This window comes from Marmota flaviventris, chromosome 6 (assembly GCF_047511675.1).
Source record: "Marmota flaviventris isolate mMarFla1 chromosome 6, mMarFla1.hap1, whole genome shotgun sequence".
NCBI classification, from domain to species: domain Eukaryota; kingdom Metazoa; phylum Chordata; class Mammalia; order Rodentia; family Sciuridae; genus Marmota; species Marmota flaviventris.
This window is the reverse complement of record NC_092503.1, coordinates 133,627,521-133,646,572: the sequence shown is the minus strand read 5'-3', so window position 1 is coordinate 133,646,572 and position 19,052 is coordinate 133,627,521. Positions and strand designations below refer to the sequence as shown.

Genomic DNA, 19,052 nt, shown 5'->3' with positions numbered 1-19,052 from the left:
CGTCGTTGGTCAGATCCGGCTGCTTCCTGCTGTGTGGGGGCGCTGTGGGGCCTAGAAGGGGAAGTGGAGGAATGCTCGGGGGGCAGGTCTGGGGATATCATGGCAGCCAGAAATAAAACCCAGTGGCTATAGACAGCTACTTCCGTAGGGGTGAAGTCTGTGAAAGTTCCCTGAAGCCACAAGTTTTCGATGGCATTGAACCAGTCCTGGATGGAGGAGATTGTTGGTATCAGCCACTGGTCCTGTAACAGAGACTCTAGGAAATACTGGAAGCGTTGCCTGGACATGGCATCACCAGCACCTGAAGAAGATCAGAGTGAATAAAAACAGAATGAAGATAAAAATTAAAGCAAAGGTCAATTTTTGGCAGAAGTTCCATGTTGGGGGACTGACAGAGAAGAGGCCAAGGGCCATGAGGAAGCTTAGAAGGACATAAAGACTCATGAATCCAGGATGGCAGATTAAGAGGTTCTCCGAGCTCGTTGTCTCCCGCTGTCTGATGTCTGTTGCATTCCATCGTGCCTGGTAGTGAGCTTCAGCACTGAGTGAACTGTTCTCTTGGAGATGTTGGGGGTTCATCAGTCATCAGAGGCTGGTAGTGCCTAAGCAGAAGCTGGTTGAAAGTTTGATTAGAAATTTTCTGCAATTGGGTTTGAAGGAAATTCATTATGCAGGGCAAGAGAGCACAAAAAAGGAACATCCCAATAAGGGGCCCCAAGATAGGTAGTAAGTACGTGGCAAGAGAGGATTGGAAGAAACCCGTTATGGGATTAGAGGAGGTGGGTTTGAGCAGTTGGGTCGATAATTCCTGCAATTTAACAACATTTTTTTCTATTAGCCCAGACTCATTAACATAGTAGTAACATTCCTCTCTGAGGAACAGGCATGTACCCCCTTTTTCTGCAGTGAGAAGATCAATCGCCCTTCGGTTTTGTAAAGCCACTTGTGCCAATGAAGTAACCTGTTGCTGCAAGGAGCCCAGAGACTCAGCAGTGGTATTGAGTGCTTCCTGCAGTTTTTGTTGCAGCTCATTGGATGCCCATAGAGCATGACCTATAGCTCCACCAGAGAGTCCGAGACTCGCCACTGAGGTTGTTAAAGTGAGGCCTACCAGAACCGGCAGAAAGACTGCCCTACGGGTGTGGGAAGGTAGGGCCAGCTGCCGGAATTCGGTGGGAGTATACAAAGACAGCTGAGGAACTACAGTAACCAAGAAACAGGTGCCAGAGACATTGATCGTTGAGGTACTTAAAGACCCGTTACACCAGAGGAAATGTCCAGGTTGCATCAACACAGGGCTCGATGGGGTGCTATAGCTCAAGGAACAAATGGGTAAAGGATTCATTGTTGGCAGGTGGAAACAGATGAAAGGAAATGAAGTATTGGTGGAATAACCTTCCCGCAGTGGGATATGTGTCACATGTAGGGGTTGTCCTTTCTTAGAGAAATTGTAGGTTTTTGCTGAAATATTTCCTGCCGCTAATGGGACCGCTGCTAGAAGTGGACGACTAAGTGAAGCACAGAGAAAGCACTGAGAAGTAGGCACAGAAAGAGGGGTGGAGTTTAATAATTGAAGAGTTTGGTGTAGCAAATTGAGCCATGTGGGAGGGGGTCCTAAGGGGGTTGAAGGCTCTGAATCCTCTTTGGATGGGCTATGGATAAGATCTCGAAGTTTTGATTCTGACTCCTTGATGTGTTTGACTACCTGGATGGTTGCCTTAGGTGGCGTAATCAGGGTGCGGCCAACAGTCATCCACCCTGTGGGTCTGGCTGAGGTTGTCCGAGCATAGACAGCAAACTCAACATAGTCCCAACGTTTGGCCTTGGGGTCAGGTATATCTAAAGTATACCATCCATTGTTATTGGATGAAGAGTCTTTATGCCACTTTAGGTAACTAGAAGTCCACCCTTCAGGGTAACCAAGTGAGTGGTAAGAATAGCTACCACGTTCATCATGGAACCTGTATGACCAATAGGGGCACCCATTATATATCTCAGGCCACCAAAAACAACAGTCTTTGGTTTGATCAAAAAGGAAGCAAATGAAAGGCCAGTTCCAGCTACCAGGGACGAAGGTCCTTGAAGGTGACAATTTTAGGGAAATAGAGGTGCAGTTGTGGATGAAGCAAGTAGTTGCATCCACTGTGCGGACATTCTGCATGCCATGTTCTGAGTATCGTTCCCGAAGAGTGAATAAATACATGGTAGGAGAGGAGGGTAAAGACCAGTCCCAACAGAGCACAGAAAATAAGCAGAGCACAAAAAACAAGCAGAGAGAGAAGACTAGGGTGTTGGGAGAGCTCATTGTGCCTTCTTTAAGAGGAATTGGGCTGCGGGGAACACCGTGTGAGCCGCAACTTAAAGGGGTGAGATGGGTGTGGAGAGCAGGAGTAAAGGGGAGGTTCAGGAGGTGATTCTTGGAGTTCCTCTGGGGTGGTCCTGTCGTCAGCAGGTGGGGCCTCCTGGTGATATGGCTTCAACCTAGAAATGTGAATCCAGGGAGTGAGACGGTTGTCTGGTAAGGAGAGTTTGGTGGCGGTGGGGGTACAGAGAATGACAGGATAGGGGCCTTCCCATTCTGGGGAAAGAGGCCCTTTCTCCTCTGGGGTATTATAATAGACTAGACTCCCAGGTGTTAAGGGAGGAGTGTTTGGAGAGGAGACTGGGTCCGGAAGAAGCAAGTCCTGATATTTCCAGAGTTCCAAGCGGAGATGAAACAAGAGAGGCAAAGACAAATCTCGGGTGAGAGGTCCTTGTGAAACGACCAACCCAGGGGGTATTCCATACATTATCTCAAAGGGAGACAGTAAAGATGGTTTCTTAGGGAGAGCTCTGATTCGAAGCAAAGCCAAGGGAAGGAGTTTGACCCAGTCTAAGTTTAATTCCATTGTCAATTTGGTAAGGACTTCCTTTAGAGTACGATTTACCCTTTCCACTTTCCCTGAAGCCTGGGGGCGATATGGACAGTGGAAATGCCACTTGAAGGAGAGGGCTTGAGAGACCTTTTGTGTGATCCTAGAAATAAACTCAGGGCCATTGTCAGATTGTAAGGAAGTGGGCATACCAAACCTGGGGATGATGTCTGTCAGTAAGATTGAAGCTACAGTGGAAGCCTTTTTATTGGAAGTGGGAAATGCCTCAACCCAACCAGAGAAAGTGTCCACAAAGACAAGGAGGTATTTAGTGTACCATACTGTGGGCATGTTGGTGAAGTCTACCTGCCAGTCAGCAGCAGGAATGTGTCCCCGGGTTTGGTGGGAGGGGAAAGGTTTGGGCCTTAAAGGAGTATGAGGGTTGATCCACTGACAGATCTGACAATTAGAGGCTATATTTTGTAGCATGGCTTTGTCAGAGGGGGTGAGGGAGAAGAAGCTCTGTAAAAAGAGGGTCAAAGACTGAGAATTGGAATGGAATAGAGTATGAAGGAACTTGAAAAGATCCTTGTTCTTACTGGAAGAAGTAGGGGCTTCAGATAAGCTGTCTAAAGTGGCCATTATATGTCCCCCAGGGGGGGCATAATTGGAAGTGGTAGCAGCCATTCATGCCGCCTGGTCAGCTTTGGCATTGCCCTCAGTGATAAGAGAGCCGTCCTTCTGATGGGACCTACAGTGGACAACTCCCAACTGGGTGGGTAAGTGGGAGGCCTCTATCAGATTGGTTATAAGAGCCGAATTAGTGATTGCATTACCTTTGGTGGTAAGTAGGCCTTGCTCCTTCCATATTGCAGCATGGAATAATAATATATGGAAGACATATTTTGAGTCAGTATAAAGGGTGAGGGATTTGCCTTGTGCTAGAAGGCAGGCACGAGTGGCTGCTATAAGTTCAGCCTGCTGGTTGGCAGTTCCTGAAGGTAGAGCTTTGGCCTCTATAATCTCAGTGGCTGAAACTACAGTGTATCCAGAGTAATGAGTGCCATTCTGCCTAAAGGAACTGCCGTCAGTGAACCAGATAAGGTCAGGCTTGGTGAGTGGTCCCTCAGAAATGGAAGAATGACAGGGGAGGAAATCATCTAAGGTTTCCAAGCAATTATGAGTTGGTGTGTTAGACTTGGGAGTCATTGGGAGCAGTGAGGCACGGTTCAGTGCAGAGAAGGGGAGGAAAGTAATATTAGGGTTTTCCAGAAAGGAAGTGAGGAGCGACAGAACTCTGGATGGAGGAAGGGTTTGAAGGCCCTTATAAGCTAAAAGATCCTTCAAGTGATGTGGGGAGTGGATAGTTAAAGGGGCCCCAAAAGTCAGCTTAGAGGCTTCTTTGTGTAAAATTTGTCCAGCAGCCAGAGCTCTTAAGCAAGGGGCCCACCCAAGGATGGTAGGGTCTAGTTGCTTGGACAAATATGCCACAGGTGCAAATGTAGGCCCATAGTTTTGACCTAAGACCCTAAGTGCTTGTCCCCCTTTTTCATGGTCATATAGATGAAATGGTCTTGAAAGATCAGGAAGGTGAAGGGCGGGTGCCTTTAGGAGGAGTTGCTGAAGCCTGCGGAAGTGGTAGTTGGGGGAGGAGGCAAGAGATTCACTAGGGGGTCCCTTTGCTAGGTCATACAGGGGTTTGGCTAGAAGAGAATAATTTGGGATCCAGGCCCTAAAATAACCTGCTAGTCCTAGGAATGATAGTATTTCGGCTTTCGTATGGGGCACTGGAAGATTAGAGAGGAGTTGCCTCCTATCCAGTGTTATTTCCTTTTTCCCAGGTGTAAGGCAAAAACCAAGATAGGTGACAGAAGACTGGGAAACCTGGGCCTTGTGGGGAGACACCCTATATCCCTTATCTGCTAGGAAATTGAGAAGCTGGGCGGTGTGGTATTGAGAGTGTTCCCAAGAGGGACTACATAGAAGAAGGTCATCGACATATTGAAGAAGAGCAGAGTCAGGGCAGGTGGGGTGAAAGGATGTGAGGTCCTGGGCAAGAACTTGGCCAAAGAGATGGGGGCTATCCCTAAATCCCTGTGGGAGGACAGTCCAGGTAAGCTGACGAGAATGGCGGGTGTGAGGGTCAGTCCACGTAAAAGCAAAGATATCCTGAGATTCTGAGGACAAGGGAATAGAAAAGAATGCATCTTTTAAATCTAGGATCGAGAAGTGGGTAGTAGTGGCAGGGATCTGAGAGAGGAGGGTGTAAGGGTTGGGCACTAGCGGGTGGATGGGGACCACAGAGGAGTTGACAAGGCGAAGGTCTTGAACCAGCCTGTAGGACACGTTAGATTTCTTAACTGCCAGAATGGGGGTGTTGAAAGGAGAGTGTGTAGGCCTAAGATACCCCTTTCGTAATAAATCCTGGATGATGGGTTCTAATCCGAGGAGGGCTGTGGTTGTGAGTGGATATTGTGGTTGACTAATATATCTTGAAGGGTCCCATAAGACAATATGAATAGGACTGCATTTAGCCATAGAGGGTGTAGTTGTGTCCCAAACCTCAGGGTTAACTGGTTTAGATAGTTGTGGAAGAGTGCGTGAAGGAGGTGTATCTGCCCCTAGGAACATCATGAGGAAATGAGAGGTAGGAGAGGTGTGGGGTGATATGTGAATGGTGACTTTCAATATTGAGAGTATGTCCCTTCCCAGAAGGGGAATGGGGCAATGGCTCATAACGAGAAAGGAGTGTGTGAAGGACAAAAGGGATCCCTGCATATAACATGATGCCGGGGGGGGGGGGGGTTCGAGGGAAAATCTGTTTACCTCCTACCCCAACAATAGGAGTTTTTGAGGGTGTGGTAGGACCCCAATACTCCCTCAAGACTGAAAAAGCGGCACCAGTATCCAAGAGGAAGGTAATGAAGCGTCCATCCACCAGGAAGGTGACCCTAGGCTCTTGCTTCTTGATGGTAATAGTCGGGAGGGAAGGCCCAGGGCTCCGTCAATCCTCCTCTGCCAAGCCCAGGAGAGGCTGGGGTTTCCAGGCGGCTGACCAACCTCCCTTCTGGGTTGTTGGGCAGTCTGCCCCCCAGTGTCCCCTTTGATGGCATTTTGGGCAGGGGGTGGAGGGTGTCCTCGGCGAAGGACAATCCCTGGCCCAATGTCCCTCCTTACCATATTTGAAGCAAGCTCCAGGGGGTGTCTTATTAGGACAGTGTGGTGATGACCTCCTCTGAATAACCTGGGCCAACATTTGGAATTTGGCATTTTCAGCTCTCTGCCTACGGTGTTCACTTTCATCCTCTCTACCATGAAAAACCTTGAAAGCGACAGCGAGGATTTTGGTCTGAGGAGTAGCAGGGCCCTGTTCAAGCTTTTCAAGCTTGGCTTTAATGTCAGGGTAGCTTTGGGCCAGAAAATATGTCATTAAGACATGACGGCCATCAGGGGTTTCTGGGTCGAGGTTTGTGTACTGTTGAAGGGCCTTGGTTAGTCTATCCAGGAATTCTGAAGGTGTTTCCTCCTTCCTTTGAATGACCTCCTGCACCTTTTGAAAGTTAACAGCCTTGCGGGTGGCCTTTTTCAGGCCCGCCAAGAGGCAGGATGTAAAAAGGTCACGAGACTGTAAGCCTTCAGGGGTGTTGTAATCCCATAGGGGATCCTGCTCTGAGACAGCATGAGGGCCCGTGGGATGGTTGGGATTGGTCCTATGACTTTCATCAGCATGGGCTTGGGCTAGCTCCCAGACCCGTCGCCTTTCCTCACGGAGAAGTGTATTGGCCAAGAGCATGTAGATGTCATGATGAGTGAGGCTATATGCTTGCAGGACCCATTGAAACTCCCAAATGTAAGTGGTGGGGTCAGTGGTGAATGAGCCTAACTTCCTCTCTAGCTGAGTAATGTCCGACATGGAGAAGGGCACGTGGACTCTGATGACACCCTCGGGACCAGCTACCTCATGAAGGGGTGCGATTGTCTTGGGGGTGGGAAGGAGTCCCTTAGACCTGGTAACAGGAGGACTAAAAGAGGCAGGCGGCGGACAGGAAGGAGACGGAGGGTAAGGGAGTGTCTCTGTGGAGGAGGAGGAGGTGGAGCAGGCAGAATAGGGTGGAGAGGAGGGGGATGAAACGGAAGGCTGAGGATCTGTGGAATCAGGCAGAGGAAGAGGAGGGTATAGCGGGAGAGAAGGGGCAGATGGGGCTGGGGGATAAGGTGGGGGTTCATCTGCTGGGTCGAATGAGGAAGAATCTGCGAAGTCAGGAGTAGAAGTAGGGGAAGAGAGGGGTTTGCAAGCAAGGAGGACCTGAGAGGGAGGGCAGGAGGAGCAGAGAGCAGGGTGCTGTGTGAGAAGGCTAAAACCTTCAATGCAGGGAATCTCCCTCCACTTTTTCAGATGCTGGCAATAGTTAAAAAGGTCCCAGAGGAGGTTTGGATCTAAGGAGCCTTCTGGAGGCCAATGATTGTCATTATCCAGTGGATATGTAGGCCAATCTTGGGTACAGAATTTGATTAGAAGTTTGGGCTTGATGTCTGGTGTGAGAGAGAGTGTGGCCAGATTTTTTATTAAACATTTGAGAGGTGAGGCTTCAGGTATAGATGAAGAGGTGCCCATAGTCACAGGGAGAGATGGAAGAGAGAGAGAGAGAGAGAGAGAGAGAGAGAGAGAGAGAGAGAGAGAGAGAGAGAATAAGAGTAAGCAAGAGAGACAAAGAGAAAACCCGGGCTGGAACGGCTTCCAGGAAGCTCAGGGCGAACGGGGGTCAGGTGGGCGTCCCCAAAATGACCAGCCATCACGAGGAACTACAGAGGGCACTACCCAGTCGTCACAAGTGAAGTGCAATCTGTGAGACCCAAATGGGGTCGGAGCCACGGGCAACCTGACGTCAGGAAAGTTTTCGACCGCAGCGGAAGAAGTCAGTAATGAAAACAGAACTTTGGCTCCGGCAGAACACAGTTCCAGGCCGGGAGTTCAGTTTTCCCCGAGCAGAGAGGCAGCTTCAGCCAGACACAGCAGCCCCGCAGGAAACAGCAACTCTAGGCGGCAGCGGCAGCGGCAGCGGAGGAGGGAAAAAACCACAGAGCCTCTCGTGTAAACTCAGAAGCCTCATGCCCCAAAGGGAAATGGATCACCAGAGGGTCCACTGCGGCCAGTAAAGGTCTTAGTGGGAGGAATTCCCTCCCCCCTACCGGGCATCTGGATTGTGCTGGATGATCACGGTCACAAACCCAGCGGTAGCCCAAAGGGAGTTGGCGAGCCGGGTTCAGGGGGGGCTTACCTACATCAGATCAGTGGTGAGTGCAGGAAGCCAGCATCTGAAAAGAGCGGACCAGGGCGGAGTGTCTCGGTGGAGCGAGGGACGGGGCTCTTGTTGGAAAGAGCTCACCCGTATCCTCACACGGGGCACCAGAATGAAAGAATTCCCCACGCAAAGACACTTCGCCGGGAGAATTCCAATTTTATTGCAAAAAGCTGTGTGCTTATATAGAACTAAGGGGGAGATGGTAGGGCTTAGATAAATGGCAGGCAACCCATTTATTGGCAAGTTCTTTCAGATATCAGTTCCGGAGCCCAGGAATTAGTTCTCATTGGGGCTAAGGTTCCCCACCAGCGGGAGAGTTCACACGGGCGGGAACTTTTCGCGCCACTGCAGAAAAGAAGAAGGTAGGAAGAAGTCCTTAGGCGCCATGTTGGGGTTTTTCTCTGGGGGATGGCTGCCGTTTATACTTTTCCCAACATGAACCTCCTGCATGGCCTCATGAGGAAAGCTGTGTGGCTGGAACTGCATGTCCTGCCCACTCTGTTTCCTTAACCCTCCCAAGGGCCCACAGAAGGAAGTGCAGCATTCTATTTATACAAACACGAGATCTGAGGCTTATGGAGATTAACTTAATGAGATTCACACAGGAGGCCAAAGTGCCAGGATTCAAACCTTGGCAAGCTGCCTCCATGGCCTGAAATCTTGGTGTTGGATTACCATGTCACTTCCAATGTTCACATTCCCTGGGGTGGAGGGGTGATTTTTAGACCTAGAGGAACCCTAGAAATTACCATACAAGTCTTCTACTTTTGGAGATGAGGAAAGGAAGCCACAGAAACCACCTGTTCCAAGGTCACCTGGGAGTCCCTGGCTGAGCCTGGGCCAACTTGGCTGCCTGAGATCCATTAAAGGCTATCACTCCACAAGCCCGTCTGCACAGCTACCTGCCTCCCCTGTGGAATGAGCACACAGGACACAGAGGCCTCACAGCCCCCTGGGCTCTGTGGACCCCTCAATGAAGTTGAGCATGTCTTGCCTGGATCCCAGCTTCACAAGACCCTGCTGTTCTGTCGCATAGGCCAGCCTTTCCTGGGTCAGTTCACTGATGCAGTTTTTGCCCCACCATCTTTGTGGAGCCACTGGAGGTCCTGTCACCAGCTACAAGCAGCTAGGTGAACTGAGGATGCCAGCACACTCCATGCAAACTTGACAGGCTGCCCTCTAGGCTGTGCTTTGTCCTCAGTCTCCTCATCTGGAGAATGTGGACAATAGAAGTGTATACTTCAGAAGGCTCTGGTAAAGTTTCACAAATCACACACTGAGTGCCTGCCTACTCCCCAGCATAGGCTCATGAAGCTCTTGTATTAATCCATTGATACTTTTCTCCACTGTCCCGTCCACCTGGGCCATGAAGGGGTGAGAGGAGTCCCTCACTGGAAGTTACAAAAGCTTGCATGTTCCAGCAACTTGGCTGGTGGCTCCACTCCTCTGGCATCATGTTGACAGTGAAATGCCCCTCCTTCAGGGCTACACAGAGCCCTGTCCCTCATGGTTCTCACTCTGGTCACCAGACAATTGGCAGTGATCTCACTCAAGGAGAATGCTCTGCGGGCTCCACCTGCCATTGCAGCAGGGTCAAGGGCATAGCTCACTCTTGAAGAGCTATGCCCTTGACCTGCCACCACTCCAGAAAATTGTGTTATCTTTTCTTTCATTTGAAGTTACTCCCAGGCTTTGATAAGCTAAGAACTCCCTAAGTAAATAGCAAACTGAGCATTAGGCCAGGTGCAGGCATTTCAAGTGTTTTTGAATGACAGTGTGTCCCAGAAGTCTCTGCAGCAGGAGGGAAAGTGTGGGGTGGATGTTTCTCAGGAGCTGCTCAGGGGTCCTGAAGAGCACCCTCTCAGGCACCTCTTTCTGCCTTCTCACACCAGCCCCACCCTAGAGTTCAGGATAAAATGCCCATGGAACCCAGGGCCTCAAACAGAGCCTAGAGAGGAACTCTTGTAAAACTACTTACACATCTGGATTGTTAAAAAATTTACATTGCTGACGGGAATGCAAATTGGTGCAGCCAATTTGGAAAGCAGTATGGAGATTCCTCAGAAAGTTGGGAATGGAACCACCATTTGACCCAGCTATTCCCCTTCTCAGACTATTCCCCAAAGACCTTAAAAGAGCGTATTATAGGGATACAGCTACATTGATGTTCATAGCAGCACAATTCACAATAGCTAGACTGTGGAACCAACATAGATGCCCTTCAATAGATGAATGCATAAAAAATGTGGCATTTGTACACAATGGAGTATTACTCAGCTCTAAAAAATGACAAAACCATGGCATTTGCAGGGAAATGGATGGCATTAGAGCAGATTATGCTAAGTGAAGTTAGCCAATCCCTAAAAAACAAATGCCAAATGTCTCCTTTGATATAAGGAGGGCAACTAAGAACAGAGCAGGGAGGAAGAGCAGGAGAAGAAGATTACCATTAAACAGGGAGGAGAGGTGGGAGGGAAAGGGAGAGAGAAGGGAGGGAAATTGCATGGAAATGGAATGAAACCCTCATTGTTATACAAAATTACATATAAGAGGAAGTGAGGGGAAAGGGAAAAAACAAGGGAGAGAAATGAATTACAGTAGATGGGGTAGAGAGAGAAGATGGGAGGGGAGGGGAGGGGAGGGGGTATAGTAGAGGATAGGAAAGGCAGCAGAATACAATAGACACTAGTATGGCAGTATGTAAAAACGTGGATGTTTAACCGATGTGATTCTGCAATCTGTATATGGGGTAAAAATGGGAGTTCAAAATCCACTTGAATCAAACATATGAAATATGATATGTCAAGAGCTTTGTAATGTTTTGAACAAATAATAATAATAATAATAATAATAATAATAATAATAATAATGTCATCTTGGGAAAAAAAAGGACTCCTATCCCAAACACAATCTTAGTTCCTCATTGAACTTATTCAATGTGATGGACCAGATGATATCCAAGGAGATAAGTGGTGGAGGAGGGGTCCCTCCTGCCCCACCCATGAGCCTAGTGGTCCCACACCCTTGTCCACAGAATACCAGGGCCCTCTGGGGCTGGAGGGTCACTCACTGTGGCTCAGGTCCTGTGTTTGCTTCCACAGTATTCCTATTTCTCTTCAGTACAATGGAAGCTTTGGTAAATAGCCAACATTCAAAGGAAAAGAGAGTGATTTCTCTTCTAGTAAATTAACTGACTTACCTCTTAATTTTATTTAACCTAGTTCTAAAAGAGAAGTCATGGCATTTCATAAAGATATATAATTCAGTAACAAAAAATTATAATGACAGAAATTCAGACAAGTAGAAAATAATAAAAATAATGATTATGAAGAATAGCTAGAGACCCTCTAATCATCAAATATTAGTCAATGGGTCCTAGTGGCCAGAGCAAAGAAGAAAATAGAATTAAAAAGTTCTCAGAGCCTCTAGGTAGGAAACAAATCAGTGCAGCACATCCTTAAAGCCAGACTGAGGAGCCACCCAAGGAGGCCATAGCCAGCAGGAGGTCCAAAGTTTTCTGACATGAGGGAGCAGAGTGGAGCCAGCTAAGAGCACAGGAGGTGCTGAGCATGCAGTGAGTCAGAGGGCTGTGGGTTCCAGCTCTTCTTCTCACCAAGGCAGCAACTTCTTGGAGAGCCATTGGGGGTTCTGAGGCTCAGTTACCAGGGACAACAGGGAGAGCCAGGGCTGGCTCCATGCCCTTGTCACCTTTCTTGGACCCGCCACCAGCATCATTTGACAGCCTGTCTTCTGCTAAGTGGGACATGGGGAATGTTAGGTACTCTTCTAGGAAACCACCTGCAATAGGGACATGCTCCTGCACCACACTGGAAGGCTGGCAGGCCACATTGTTGCCCTTGACCCTGGCAACAGCCCTGTTTCAGAATTACACAGGCACTAGACATGGAGCAGTAAATATTTTCTTGACATTTAGAGATATTACATCATATATATATATATATATATATATATATATATATATATATATATCTCAAAGTTTTTTTTTTCAGCTTCACCGAGACATAATTGATAAATGGTGTATATTCAAGGGGTACAAAATGATGTTGATATAAGTGTACACACTGTGAGATGACTTCCAGTCAAGCAATGAGCATATCCATCACCTGACATGGTTACCTTCAGATGTGTGGGGAGAATCACTAGTGAAACTGGAGTTTTAAGATGAAACTCAATTCACTTCTTCCACTGGCAAGTAGAGTGTGCACAAGCTGCAGTCCTCCAGCCTAGAAATATCGCAATCCTTAAAGGTGGACCATGCCCTCCAATGTTGCACAAACCCCAGCAGATCACCCTCAATTTCTTCTTCCTAGGTGCTGGTCTCCAAACTTCAAAGAATGTACTCCTTAGAGAAAGGTTGAGCATTAATCTCTAGGACATATAAAGAACTCAAAAAAAATTAACACCAAACCCCCCAAGTAACCCAATCAATAAATGGGCTAAGGAACTGAACAGACACTTCACAGAAGAAGAAATATAATGGATCCATACATGAAAAAGTGTTCAATTACTCTAGAAATTAGAGAAGTGCAAATCAAATATTTCCATCTCACTCCTGTCAGAATGGCAATCATCAAGAATACAGGCAACAATAAATGTTGACGAGGATGTGGTGAAAAAGGTACACTCATACACTGCTGGTAGGACTGCAAATTGGTGCAACCACTATGGAAAGCAGCATGGAGATTTCTCAGAAAATTAGGAATGGAACCACCATTTGACCCAGCTATCCCACTCCTTGGTTTATATCCAAAGGACATAAAATCAGCATACTGTAGTGATGCAGCCATATCAGTGTTTGGAGCACCTCAATTCACAACAGATAGACTAGAAATCCAACCTAGGTGTCTCTCAATAGATGAATGGATGAGGAAATGTGGAATATATAAATATGCAGCTTAAAGAAGAGTAAAATTATGGAATTTGCCAGTAAATGGTTGAAGTTGGAAAATATCATGCTAAGAAAAATAAGCCAATCCCAAAAAACCAAACACCTATTTTTTTCTAATATGCAGATACTAGTTCACAATAAGGCTGGGGGGCAATAGGGAAGAATAGCTTTACCTTAGATTAGGTAGAGGGAACTGATGGGAGGAGAGGGGAGAGGATGTGGGGATAGAAAAGATAGTAGAATGAAACAGACAATTTTAATATATGTATATATGTGACTGCATGACCAATATGATTCTGCAACATGTACACTCAGAAAAATGAGAAATTATATCCTATATATTTATGATATATCAAACTGCATAAATGCATTCTACTTTCATATATAACTGAAACAAATAAACAAAAAAGAACTAGAGCAGAGCTTGCAGACTCTAATTCCATTTTCCCTTTCTCCTTCATAACCCTCTGAAAATGACCCTTTTAGCAATATAGGAATGCATTTCTTTGTGTCCATTTTATATTTTATGTATATGGAATTATATAGTGAAAGAAATAACTTCTTAACTTCATCATTGTTTGTAAGAATCCACATGTCCCACTGCATAAAGCCCAAGTCTCTTAATCTCCTTTTGATAGTCTCCAATTGTGTTTTTTTTCCTATGAATATTTTATGCCTTGAAGAGTTTTACCAACTGTGGGCATTTGTGTTGCTTCCTCTTTGGAATTATGAAGAAGCATTCTCCTATGATTGCTGTTGTAAATGTGTTTGGGTAAATTGCATGTAAGTATTTTTGTTATTTATATCCTAAGAGTAAATTTCTGGATCATCAGTTAAACATGTTTGAAATTTAGTATATATTACCAAATGATTTCCAAAACAACTGTATGAATTCAATCCACTAGTAACATGGGGACACTCTAATCTATACATATCCTCACTTAATTATTTTAGTCTGTCTTTTGTTATCTTAGTGATTCATCTGGGTGGGCAAATGTGACATATTGTGTTTTAATTTGTATGTCACCAGTGACTAATAAACTTCTACATTTAAATAATTTTTTAAAAATTTCTAGATGGACAGAAAATAAAGTCTTTTTTTCTAAAAAATGTTTAAAATGTAACATAATGTCCACTGGTTCTTAAATTTTTCTTCAACAGAGAAGAGATGATTAGTACTATTAATCACATTTTCTGATATTGTTATTTTACAATTAAAATAAGTAAACTAAATTTAACATAATTGGGATTAATCTCCATAAGTATGGTTACTTAAATGAATAAATTAGAAATTGCAACTGACCAACCAACTACTTTTTCCCTTTTTGTTCAGTTGTTAAAAAAGCAACAGAATCCTGCCTAAAATCTCTCCACAGCAAGCTGAATTAACCTCCATTATCATTGCACTGAGATTATTTTCTTACTTTAAACATTCTGAATATATAGCTAAACTTGTTCCTCATATTTCTGTAGCTGTGTTATCCCCTTGTTTGAATTCAAATTTACGATCTCTCTCTTTTTTAACCCTAAAGAATCTTTTTCCAGCATCAAAAGTCCCCCATCTTCCTTGCTCATATTCACAGCCACACCAAGATTCCTGGACCTCTGACAGAGAATAATGCCAACACAGATACAGCTGTGAGGTCCCTAATCTTTTATTGTCAGATGCTCTAAAACTCATGGATTTTCTCAAAAAAATAATAAATTTTCTGCTCATGAATGAATATGTTTTCTATTTCTTCCCCAAAATCTCAGGCCACTGTCAATAACTGTTCTCACTGTACACCCTTTTGGGCCCCTATGTGGGAATCTGTAAACCTACAAGGACTACATTCTAATGCACTTACGCCATGGGTGTTAAGCCATTTCCCTTCTTTTCATCCTTATTCCTTTCTTCATATTTACACTAATATCATTCTGGGTTTATTTGGCCTACTGCAGATTGACCTAAAAATTTACCTGCTTACAATTCTCATTTATTACTCTGCTTTGCCATTATAGACAAACCTACTTATTTAAAAACAGATAACACCCCTGCATATATACCTGTGGTTTTGCTCAATTTGCTACTCATTGGAATATAATTTTAACCCATTGAATTACTCATATTCTGACCAAAAAATCTTGCTTGAACAAGCACATTTTACCCTTATGACTTGCCATTTAATTAAAAAAATAAAAAGGGTACATAACCCCACAGTAGAATACAATTCTTAATTTTATGAAAATGGGCATCAGATAAAGGATATAAGGGACAATGAGGATCAAGTAAACTTAAGTGGTGGTTTATAATTCCTAAAAGTTTTCCTTGGAACTGGAAATTTCTCATATTTGAAATCTCCTGTTTACATGATAGTCATGTTTTCTTGTTTACACTTAATATGCTCTGGTTATTCTAATTTATGGAAAAATGAGCTGATTTTTATTATCATCAATGCAAAACAAGGCTTCAAATCAATTAAAATTTTTCATTAAGCATAAAGTTAATTTCAAATATGCTGCAATCATAATAAGTACATTTCTTTGTAAATGCATATGCTTTGTTTGGAATTTAAAATATCCCCGACTGCAAGATTTTGTATACAAAACTCTCATTGTTGGTTATGTAATAGTAAATTAATCAAGTTAAGTTACACTACCTAGAATAAAATAAAATGGAAATAATTTACTCATAAGATTCATTTTTAAATCATCTTTATTTACAAAACACTATCCTAAGAATTATAATTCCATTAAACTTCAACTGGAGCAAAAGTATAATCACTTCCTTAAGTAAAAACACATACTTAAACTAAAAATGAGAGATAAGTCAAATTACTTTTGAAGAGAGATCAGAAACATCAGGTTTCTTGTTGTTGTTCTGGATGTTCAGTAGCTGTCTAATTTGAAGGTGGAATCAACCCTGAAGAAAATTCAGTTCTACTTTGAGAATGTAGAGGTGGGAGAGGAATGTAGCTCTTGGGGTAAGATAATGAGAAAAACACCTCAGTGAATATACATTTCCCAATGGGAATGGGGCTTGGTAGACACACCCAGTGGAAAACGATCTCCAGATGCTTCATACATGTTTTCTGGAGGAGGTGGAAGAAAAAAAGCTCCTCTTCTCACGAACTGACTCCTTGGGTCCACTGGAAACAATGCACATCTGACTGGAGGGAAAGATGAAAAAACAAATCTAGGAGCCAGTTGCTTGGTTTTCAGCAGGGAGTGATGAATCAGGCACATTGGAATTATCAAGATTTACTTTAGTATCATTTTTACTATATTCCATTTCTGAAGACAGAGGCCCATCCACTTTATACAAAGAAGGCATATTAAAACTTCTATTTTCTGTGGTCCATATAATCTACAATAATTAGAATAATATATATACATCAAGCCTTTTGTAGAGGAAGATGTGGATCAGAATGTGGTTGGCCTGGTGGAGGGATCATCATCCTACAAGCCTTTTCCCATAGAGGTGACAGGGGCCCAGAATTATAAGGCACTCACTGGGGATCAATTAGCCCATCATAGCCTGATTTTCTCCTTTCATTGATAATCTGAGGTCCTTGGGTTTTCTCTCAGCCTCTTGAGCCTCTTTCTCCTCCCACTGGCACCAAATATGAGAATATTGGTGGATCCTTCTTTTCCAAAAGAGGACCTCTAATTTCAGATGAAGGTTGATCCAATAGTGAGGGACCATTTGGGGAATGTTCTCTGGCAAAGGCTGTGTTTGAATCATCAAGTGCATAAGGATCTTTTCCTAAAAGTTTAAATTTAACCTCATTTTCAGTTAATTTGTGTCTATTGTGGGCATGTTGTTTCATTAAATCTTGAGGTATCTTTCAGCACTCTGAGCTTCCAGCTCATTATCATGTGCTTTTTCTCATAGTACATAATCTGCCCCTGATAAGAATGAATGGTTCTCTCTAATTCTTCTTCAAGATCTTTGACTTCCTTTCTATAGTTCTCCAGCTGTTCAGTTGTATGGCTGATGTTTTCATCCACTTTGGAAAGTTTCTCCTCTCACTCTACCCAGTAAATTTCCTCTCCTATTAATAATCTTTGGAGTTTCATTACAATTTTTGATATATTTCAATCATAACATTAAATTTCTGCTGAAGATTCTGATTCTGTCTTTTAAATTGTGTATTTTGACTGCAAAGATGCTTGCTCTGTCTTAAGATTTTTAATATTTTCTATCTACTTAAGATAATTAAGTAAACATTTTATTTCTTTCTCCTTCTAAGGTTTTAAAAGGGGCATTTAACTTAGCACCATAAACCTGTTCCTTCAAAGCTCATTTTGGCTGATCATCTAAGTGAGCACCAATTTCTGATTTACTCGTCATTTTCAATTCCAAGATACCATCATCTTTTAGGTCTTCTCCAAGCACAGAAGCCCAATCTTTCATCTGCACCAAGTGTTCAATCAGAGACTTAATATGCTTTCCTTTATCTCTTAGAACTTGTTCTGCAAATACCATAGAGTGTCTTCAAATGTTATTTTCTGTATATTAAGGTCATTCACTTTTTCTTTCCATACTTCAGCTTCTTGTAAAAGTTACTTCTGACTATTCTGAAGTTGGAAATTTTATTTCAACACCTCTTTTATTGCTACCTTAAATCCTTCTGCATCATTTGAAATATTCTCAAGGTTGTTTCACCTTTTGCTATTAGTAACTTGAGGGGTTTAGATTCATATTCTAGGAACTTAATTCTTCTTGATATATTTGCCAAAAATTCATGCTGTTGAGAATGTTTAGTTTTTAGCTTTTTTCTAGAAAGAGTATTTCATCCCCAAGTTTAGATTTAGACCTATCCAGCATTTCATATATTGTCTCCAATTTTTTTGCTTCTATTGATTCTTCTACAAAATGGAATCCTCTAAACATGACTCTAAGCCTTTATACTCTTTTGGAACAAGGCTAACTTTTTCAAGTAGTTGAAATTTTTCTTCAATTAGTCCAGAAAGTCTTTGAGCAAGCTTTTTCCCTCTTCTCACATAACACCTGCTTCTAACACATTGACAACATCTCCACATAAACAAGAGAACAGCAAAAAATCCAATATCTGCATACATTACCACCTCCCAAGGATATCCATAAGGATGAGGGCCTGGTTTCATATCTACAGACAATGATTAAAAAAAACCTTGTGTACTTCTTCTGGGATCAGCCCCATAGACACCTGAGGGGCAACCCTTAGCCCCTCCATGATGCTAAAGCTGCTTTGCTTACTGATACTGCAGCCACAGCTTGTCCAGCCTCACCCAAACAGGCTGTGGACACTCAGGTCTTAGGTCAGTAACTCAAACCTGCACCAGGCAATGGAGCATACCATTGTGAAGCAGATGTAGGGGTAGGGAGGTGGAGCTGTGGGCATGGGCATGGGATGCCACATTCATAGGCTCCCAGGGGCCTAGCACACTCAAGTGCCTGTCAGGGAAGTCATGGCCCATTCACTATGCTGTGCATCCTGAAGCAGTGCAGGTTAAAATCTGTCCCAATTGAGCCGAGAGGACTCCTCTTTTGTTTTTTATTATTGGTTGTTCGAAACATTACAAAGCTCTTGACATATCATATTTCATACATTTGATTCAAGGGGGTTATGAACTCTCATTTTTACCCGATATACAGATTGCAGAATCACATTGGTTACACATTCACGTATTTACATAATGCCATACTAGTGACTATTGTATTCTGCTACCTTTCCTATCCTCTACAATCCCCCCTCGCCTCCCCTCCCATCTTCCCTCTCTACCCCATCTACTGTAATTCATTTCTCTCCCTTGTTTTTTTCCCTTTCCCCTCACATCCTCTTATATATAATTTTGTATAACAATGAGGGTCTCCTTCCATTTCCATGCAATTTCCCTTCTCTCTCCCTTTCCCTCTCACATCTCGTCCCTGTTTAATGTTAATCTTTTTCTCATGCTCTTCCTCCCTGCTCTGTTCTTAGTTGCCCTCCTTATATCAAAGAAAACATTTGGCATTTGTTTTTT

The 19,052-nt window shown here is 43.8% G+C and overlaps 1 pseudogene; it reads right to left on the bottom strand.

Moving 5' to 3' along the window:
• Positions 1–15,904: 15,904 nt before the first annotated feature.
• Positions 15,905–18,262, bottom strand: LOC114107388 (melanoma inhibitory activity protein 2-like; annotated as a pseudogene).
• Positions 18,263–19,052: the final 790 nt, after the last annotated feature.